This window comes from Chinchilla lanigera, unplaced genomic scaffold (genome assembly GCF_000276665.1).
Source record: "Chinchilla lanigera isolate Chin_1 unplaced genomic scaffold, ChiLan1.0 scaffold00087, whole genome shotgun sequence".
Classification (NCBI taxonomy): domain Eukaryota; kingdom Metazoa; phylum Chordata; class Mammalia; order Rodentia; family Chinchillidae; genus Chinchilla; species Chinchilla lanigera.
In genome coordinates, this window is record NW_004955488.1 from 13920 (window position 1) to 22116 (window position 8197).

The following is an 8197-nucleotide window of genomic DNA, read 5'->3' on the forward strand; positions in this document are numbered from 1 at the left end:
TTTTCATGAAGTATTCTTTCTTGTATTGAGAAGGTCTTGAGCTACTACATCTTGTGTGCTTGCTTGTTTTTGAGTAACACATCTATGGAGTAAGGGGAACTAAACAGCCTCAGTATGGTCTGTAGCACAATGAGCTTAGGCAAACAAACTGAACAAAGAATTTTGTGTAAAATTCTGAATCTACTCTAGTTCCATATGTTATCATACTTCTTGGCTACATAAGAGAGAAGGCTTTCCTTGTTTTATAAAATAAAATATCTTTGCATGAACTTTAAGACACTAGATCTTTAAGAACTCTGGATAAAAATGTTTAAGACAAAATACCAAGGGTGGCCCCAACATAATATTTTATTAAACTCAGGAAGTACACATTTCTGATTTTGGAAATATTTATTTTTTAAGGTAAGAGTGTTGATAATTTGTAACATAATTTTTAAGGAAAATGCATAAGATTCAAATAGTTAATAGTGAAATTAGTGTATTGCAGTAGTCTTGCTTGTAGAGCTAACCTGTATTTACCCAAATTTTCTAGCTTATGGGACCTTGGCAAATATATTCAATCTTTTGGTACATTAGTTTTCCCATCTTAAAGAAGGAGATTGAAAACTAGAAGGTAGATTCTTGGAGATAGTGATTAGGGGAGGGAAGTAAGGGGGGTTACAGGATTGGAAATGATCAAGTTATGTTACATGTATGTGTCAATTACCCCAAAGTAAACATTATTATTCTGCATTACATACATGTACTAGTTGAAAAAAGGGAAGAATAAATGTTTTTATCTCAAAAATTTGGGACAATTAAGCAAATAAATACATTATAAGCACTAAAGTGCTGAATAAATTTTAGCTATTTTATTAAAAAAAGAAAATTATTTCACAATAATTTAAAAAATAACAATTAATACTATTTGCCCACATTTTCCTGTATTTCTACTGAATAATTTACAGATTAAGTGATACTCTTCATGAAATGAAGTGATTTTTCCAGTTTATGAAAACCCTACTACTAGGGTTATGTATTATGACTGGTCTGTGAATCCAGCCCTAGTGCTTTCTGAGATTTCTTGATTTGAGTCAAATTTCCCAGCCATTTTCTTTACTTATTGTTGTAATAATCTCTTTCAAGAGTACCAGTTAAAGTATGGTAAAGAATTAAATGTTAATGCAGCCAGCAGGAGTGTTATGATAATAGTGCAACAAGAAATTAGTCAGGAAAAAAAGTCCTCTCACAAGGAACTTCCCCTAATTATGCTGTAAGTTGAATTCCCCTGTCTCATGAAACCAATGAAATGGTTTTTTTCTGTGAAATCACTGTTGAGAAAGCAGCCTCTTCCTTCTTTTCTGGTTGTTTTGTTTTTTTGGTACTGGGAATTGAATGCAAGACCTTGCACTTGCCAGGCAGGTGTTTGTGCCACTGAGCTATATCTCCAGCTCAGCCTCTTTATTCTGAGGGTCAGTGGCCCATGTTATCTAGGCCAAGAAAGTGACATGTCAGGGAAGAGACTGCCACCAAGGTGCACTTGAAGAGCTCACTTTGCTCACACTATAGTTGGCTGAGGTTTTTAAAAAATGGAACATTCAGTTCCGCACTAATGACTCATAAGTAAAAATGCACTGAACTCAATGGTGCAAGGAATGGATCAAGAATTTGATTAACATGGAGCACCAAGATGGCAGAATGGTAAGCAGCAGAAAAAGAGCCTCTCTGAGAGTTGCTGTCCAGATGTGGGAATATAGCAATATGAGGAAGACAAGAGGGAAGGAAATGGATCCCCTGGACCCAGGGAGGGTCTGAAGTGTTAATGGAAGCCTGCAGAGAGAGTGAAGAGAGAAACTTTAACAAAGAAGAAGGAGGTAGCTGGCAGTGTCTTCACCCTGAGATGGGACTTAGCCCAGAGAGGAGTGATTAAAAAGTACAGACACATGGTAACTGCTGGAGACCCCACAGGCCTCCACAGAGAGATGCCGCAGTGGAGGAGAGTAGCAGATGTGAAGGACTATACTAGCTGGCAGTGAGTGCTGAGGGCTCAGTTGTTCAACACAAGACAGCAATTGTCTGAGAGCCATTTTGGAGAGGGGTCAGTTGAGCTCAGAACTCAGAGCAGCTACTGGCTCCATCTTATGGCTCCCAGCTGGGCTCAAGCCCATGGAAGGTGCGCTGATGGCTGCAGGCCAAGTGAGTCTAGTTTTCTTGGGAAAATGCAGGCTCACTGAGGTGATCCACTACCCCACCTAAAAGCTATTGCTGGTTTGTAGGGATAAATCAACATGGATAGGGACTCTCTCCCCACACATTGTCTACCAGTAACAGAAAAGACAAATCTGGAAGTGGACTTTTTTCTTTTTTTCCCTCTCTCCCTTGTTTGTTGTTGTGGGTTTGTTTCTTTTTTTTTTTTTTTTTCTCCTTCATCATCTGATCTTGTTTTCATATGAATGTAAATGTAGTTTCTAGCCTCTTTGTGGTTGTTGTTTGGTTCTGTTCTTTTTTTAATCTCTTCCTTTCTTTCACTCCGGTCTTCTGCACCAGTTTCCCAAAATTAGTTTTGTCCTCCAGCCTAACTTCTAATCTCTTCCACTTTTTCCACTTCTCTATTTCCTCTCTAACCCATTTTAAATTTTAATTCCTGAGGGCAAAATTGACATGTTAAGGACATGTATACTGCATATAATTTTCTGATTTGTGTAGATTTTGTTAAATAACCACAAATCTAGTTAATACAGCTAAAGGTGGCAAATTAATTGTCAGCTCAGTTTATCATTTTTTAGTCTGTGTTTGATGCTATTGTTATTGCTGATGGTGCCACTATAGCCAAAAGTGACACAACTGTTCTAAACAGTGGTTCTTACTGGTATTCCAAGACTGGGATTGACTAAAGGAGACAGAAAACACTATATCACAGTGCTGAAGAACCAAGGGCTGGGCCAAACAGGCAGCAACTTCTCATCCCCAACAAATTGAAGAGGTAGGATCTTGCAACAGACGCAAAATGCAAAAACCAGCTACATCTGGAAGATAACTCGAGTAAGTAGTCATTTCTTAAGGGTTCTACATACTAGAAGTAAAGCAACCCACCATAAGCAATTTTCAAGCATCACCTCAGGAATTAAATTTAAAAAAAGAAGATGAGAAGAAACTTAAACAAGATGCAACCCTAGACATCCAGTTTACCTCAAACCCAGGGAGTAATGAGGTGGAATGATCCAAAAGCCACCCACCTGGTCTCTCTGAAGAGGTAACAACAAAGTAATTGAATGAGGCTCTAGAAAAAAATCAAATGAGAAATAATTTCTCAAATAATTGTAGTGATGGTGTCCACAATAAAAACCATGCTTAGTGACTCTAGAACAGATATAGAAAAAAATAAAAGAGTGTAAGAAAATTATGGAAGCCATGAATGGTCAGAATAGGAAAGAAATAAAATCCATAAGGCAGATTCAAGCAGATATTCAGAAGAATAAAAGTGCCATTGAATGTATTTGCAGTAGATTAAGCCAATGAGAGGACAGGATCTCAGATACAGAAGACAGGATTGCACTTAGCGAACGTGAAAAGAAAGATTTCTTAAACGTAGCAAGGGACTATGAAAAATCAATACAGCAGCTGCTAGATATGGCAAAGAAGAATAACTTAAGATTGATTAGAGTTAGTGAAAAAGCAGGAAATATTGCAAATGATATAAAAAAAACTTCACAGATGTCATGGCAGAAAACTACCCTGGTAGAGAAAAGCAATTTGATATACCAGTAAGTGAGGCATATAGAACTCCAATTAGCCACAATAAAAAAATCTAACGCCAGGCATATCATAATCAAGATTCCAGAAATTCAACATAAGAGTAGAATCTTAAAAGCTATTAGGGAAAGAAATAAATCACCTATAAAGGAAAGACCATCAGAATCACAGCTGACTTCTCAGCACAAATCCTCAAGTCAAACTAGGAGTGAAGTATTTCACTAGGAGCTAGGAGAACTAGGAGTGAAGTATTTTACATTCTAAAGGAAGACAACTTTCAACCCAGATTGATGTACCCCACAAAACTATCTTTCAATACTGATGGAGGAATAAGATACTTACATGACAAAGAACAACTTAGGAAATTTTTGACCATCAAATCAGCATTCTAAAATGTTTTGAAGTACATTCTAGAAAGAGATAGCAAGTATTACAACTCCATGTACCCCAACAGAAGGAATCCACTAGGCAAGGCAAACAATTGAACAGTAGGGCAAAAAGAGGGGGAGCTGACAACAGGAAAATAACATGACAACTATAAGTCAATACTTATCAGTCAAAATCGTCAGTGTTAATGATCTCAGTTCACCAATCAGGAGACACAGACTGGGCAGAATGGATCAAGAAGCAAGATCCAACAATATGCTGCATGCAAGAAACATATTTAATTCAACAAGAAATTCATAGACTGAAAGTCAAAGGAGAGAAAACAATTTTCCTTGCAACAGGAACCCAGAAAAAAGCAGGGTTAGCTATTCTACTTGCTGTCAAAGTGAATTTCAAACCAAGAGTGATTAAGAGAGTTAAAGAAGATTACTACATCCTTGTAAAGGGCACAATTCAAAAGGAAGACATAGCAATCATAAATATACCTTCGCCAGACACTGGTGCACCCAACTATATAAAACAAATATTAATGGGCATGAAAAATCAAATAAGCACTAATACAATTGTATTGGAGGATCGCAGTATCGTACTCTTACAAAAAGACAGATCAACTGAACAAAAAAACCAACAATGAAATATTTGAACTGAACCAAACTTTTGTTTTTTGTTTGTTTTTTCACCAAGGATCATTTTATGTTCTCCAGTGTCTTATATTCAAATGCATTGTCACTTAACCCCTACACTTCCCACTGAACCAAACTTTTGAACAAATGGATTTAGTAGATGTCTACAGAGTGTTTCACCCCTCATCAGAATACACATTTTTCTATCTGCACATGGAACATTATCTAAAATAGGCCACATACCAGTTTATCACATGCATATTATCAGACCATAGTGCAATGAAATTGGAAATCAATGGCAAAAGAAACCACAAGAACTTCATAAACACATGGAAATTAAATAGCACCCCACTGAACAACCAATGAGTCAGAGATGAAATTAAAGAAAAAATTAGACAGTTTCTACAATTTTTTTTTTTTGTCTTTTTGAGACAGGGTCTCACTATGCAGTTCAGGCTGGTCTTGAGCTCACTTTGTAGCCCAGGCTGGTCTCAAACCCACAACAATTCTCCTGCTTCAGCCTCCTGAGTGCTAGGATTACAGGCATGCATGACCACACCAGCTCTTTTCTACAGTTAAATGGTAACAACAATACAACACATTGGAAATTATGGGACACACTACAAGCAGTACGAAGAGGGAAATTTATAGCAGTGAATACCCATAAATATCTAAGTATCAATCTAATGAAGAATGTAAAAGACCTCTACATTGAAAACCACAGTACTCTGAAAAAGGATATTGAAGTGGATATCAGAAAATGGAAAGATCCCTTGCTCTTGGGTAGGAAGAACCAAATATAGTGAAAATAACCATACTGTCAAAACTGTTATACAGATTTTATGAAATTACGATGAAAATTACAATAGCATATCTCACAGAATTACAGAAAGCAAGCCTAAAATTCATTTAGAACCAGAAGAGACCTAGAATAGCAAAGGCCACTCTGGACAACAAAGGCAAGGCAAGGGGCATCACAATCCCTGACTTGAAATTATTCTATAAAGCAATGGTGATGAAAGCAGCATGGTACTGGCAAAAAAAAAAAAAAAAGACCCAAAGATTGATGGAACAGATTAGAAGATGTAGAAATAATTCCAGACATACTCAGTCACCTTATCTTTGACAAATTTGTCAAACAGTCACTGGAAGAAAGATAGCATCTTTAAGAAATTGTGCTGGAAAAGCTGGCTCTGCACATGCTGAAGATTAAAATTGGACCCATATATTTCACCATGCACTAAACTAAATTCAAAATGGGTCAAAGATCTAACTATTAAAACAGAAACCTTAAATCTGCTGGAAGATAAAATAGGTAAAAATCTTGAAGACATTGATATAGGCAAAACTTACTGAATAAAACCCCAATTGCACAGGAACTATCACAAACAAGTGGGATCTCATTAAAACAGCAAGAGAAACCACCAACAGAGTGAAAAGATAAACCACAATGTTGGAAAAACTGTTTGCCAGCTGTTCCTCAGACAAAAGATTCTATCAAGAACATACAAAGAACTAAGAAAAACCTTAGGCTTCCAAAATTCAAAGACCCAATCCAAAAATGAGCATCTGAGATGCATACACACTTATCAGATGAAGAAATACAAACAGCAGATAAATGCATGAAAAAATGTTCAACATCTCTGGTCATTTGAGAGATGCAAATTAAAATAACACTGAGATTCCATCTCACCTGGGAAAGAATGTCTGTCATCAAGAAATCAACAAATGGTGGAGGGGCTGTGGGGAAAAGGAACACTTCTTCACTGTTGGTGTGAGTGTAGACTGGTGCAACTACTATGAAAATCAGTGTGGAGATTCTTCAAAAAAGTAAGTTTGGAGTCCCATTTGACCCCGCTATTACCCTGCTGGGTATCTTCCTAGAAGAATTAAAAACATCATACCACAGCAATATATATGCACCTATGTTTATAGTAAAACAATTTATAATAGCTGGATCTTGGAAAAAACCCAGATACTCATCAGCTGGAATGGATAAAAAAAAGTGGTCTTTTAATACAGTAGAGTACTACTCAGTCATAAAGAAGAATAAACTTGAGATTTTTATAGGTAAATGGATGCAACTCAAAACCATACTCATAAGTGAAATAAACCAGAGGTGTATGTGTAAGCATCATATTGTTTCCCCAGTGTGAGAAGCTGAAAGAGTAAATAAGATCCAAAATGTACAATAGATATTGTAAAATGGGAAGAAACTTCAAAATGAAAAAGAAACTGGGATGGGGAAATGGAAATAACAAGGAAGAGAAAAGCCAAAAAAAAGTGTGTGTGTATATATATACATATATTTATGTATATATATATGATAGTTAAGATAGTCATTCTATTAAGTTTTCTTAGTTCATTGAAAAGAAAGATTTGTGCTAATATTGTTTGGACAGTTAAATGCTGATATCTTGTACTTTGAGTAACTACTTTAAAGACAACAATATGCAGTGTATTAACCATTGTTAATACACGCCTATTTTCTTGTTCTTTCAAATTTTGTTTTAGTTTTTCTTTAAAATAAAAGAATCTGATTATAATCTGAGAACACACAGGTACAGCCCCCAATGGAGAAAATGGGAAAAGTCTGTCTTCTAGATTGGTTTGGAGCTTCCAACTTCTTTCACTATTAGTCATACTTGGCTGCGTGGAAAAACATGTGCTCTGTCACTTCTGTGCAGAGGCTGCCGTTGTGTGAAGACGGATGTGCCTTTCTCTTCTTTCTTCTCCTGAGAGATGACTCGTTAATCTCAACTGCTTCCTCGTAGCATGCACACTTATGTTTGCGTTTTGTGCACTGGAGGAAAACATGCTTCCTATTTCTTTGTCTTTCAGAAATATGAGAGAAGCGCCTTTTCTCTGTCATGTAGCTGCCTTGCCATGTCAGCCTCCAGTAGCAGGCTGCTGACAGACACTCCTGGATACGCTCCCCACGGAGGTGCAGGACACCAGCTTGAAGGAAAGCAAGGGCTCACTGTTCCCTTTAAGGCAAACCTCTCTCTCTCTCTCTCTCTTTTTTTTTTTTTCTCTCAGTACCAGGAATCAAACTCACGACCTTGTGCTTGCCAGGCGGGTGCTGCGCCGCTGAGCTAAATCCCCAGCCCCTAGACAAACCTCTCTCTCTCTTCCTCTCTCTCCCCCTCTTTCCTCCTTCCACTACTCCCTCCCTTCCTTCTTTGTCCCTTCTTCTCTCCCTCACCTCCCCTCTGCCCCTCCCGTTCTCTTAAATCACACCCTCTGTCCTTTCTCTTTCTTTTAAATCCCTTTTTCTCGAAAAGATTAATTTGAACCAAGCTTTCAACCAAGACAATTCTATTAACTTAGTTCCAAAACAGAGACAACAATGCATAGTGTTCATGCAATTAGGTTTAGGTTCTTTACTGGCCTAAAGAGGTTGCTTTTTGCTATGCAGACACTTAAAAAGTTTTTCATAATTTTGTATCTATCTA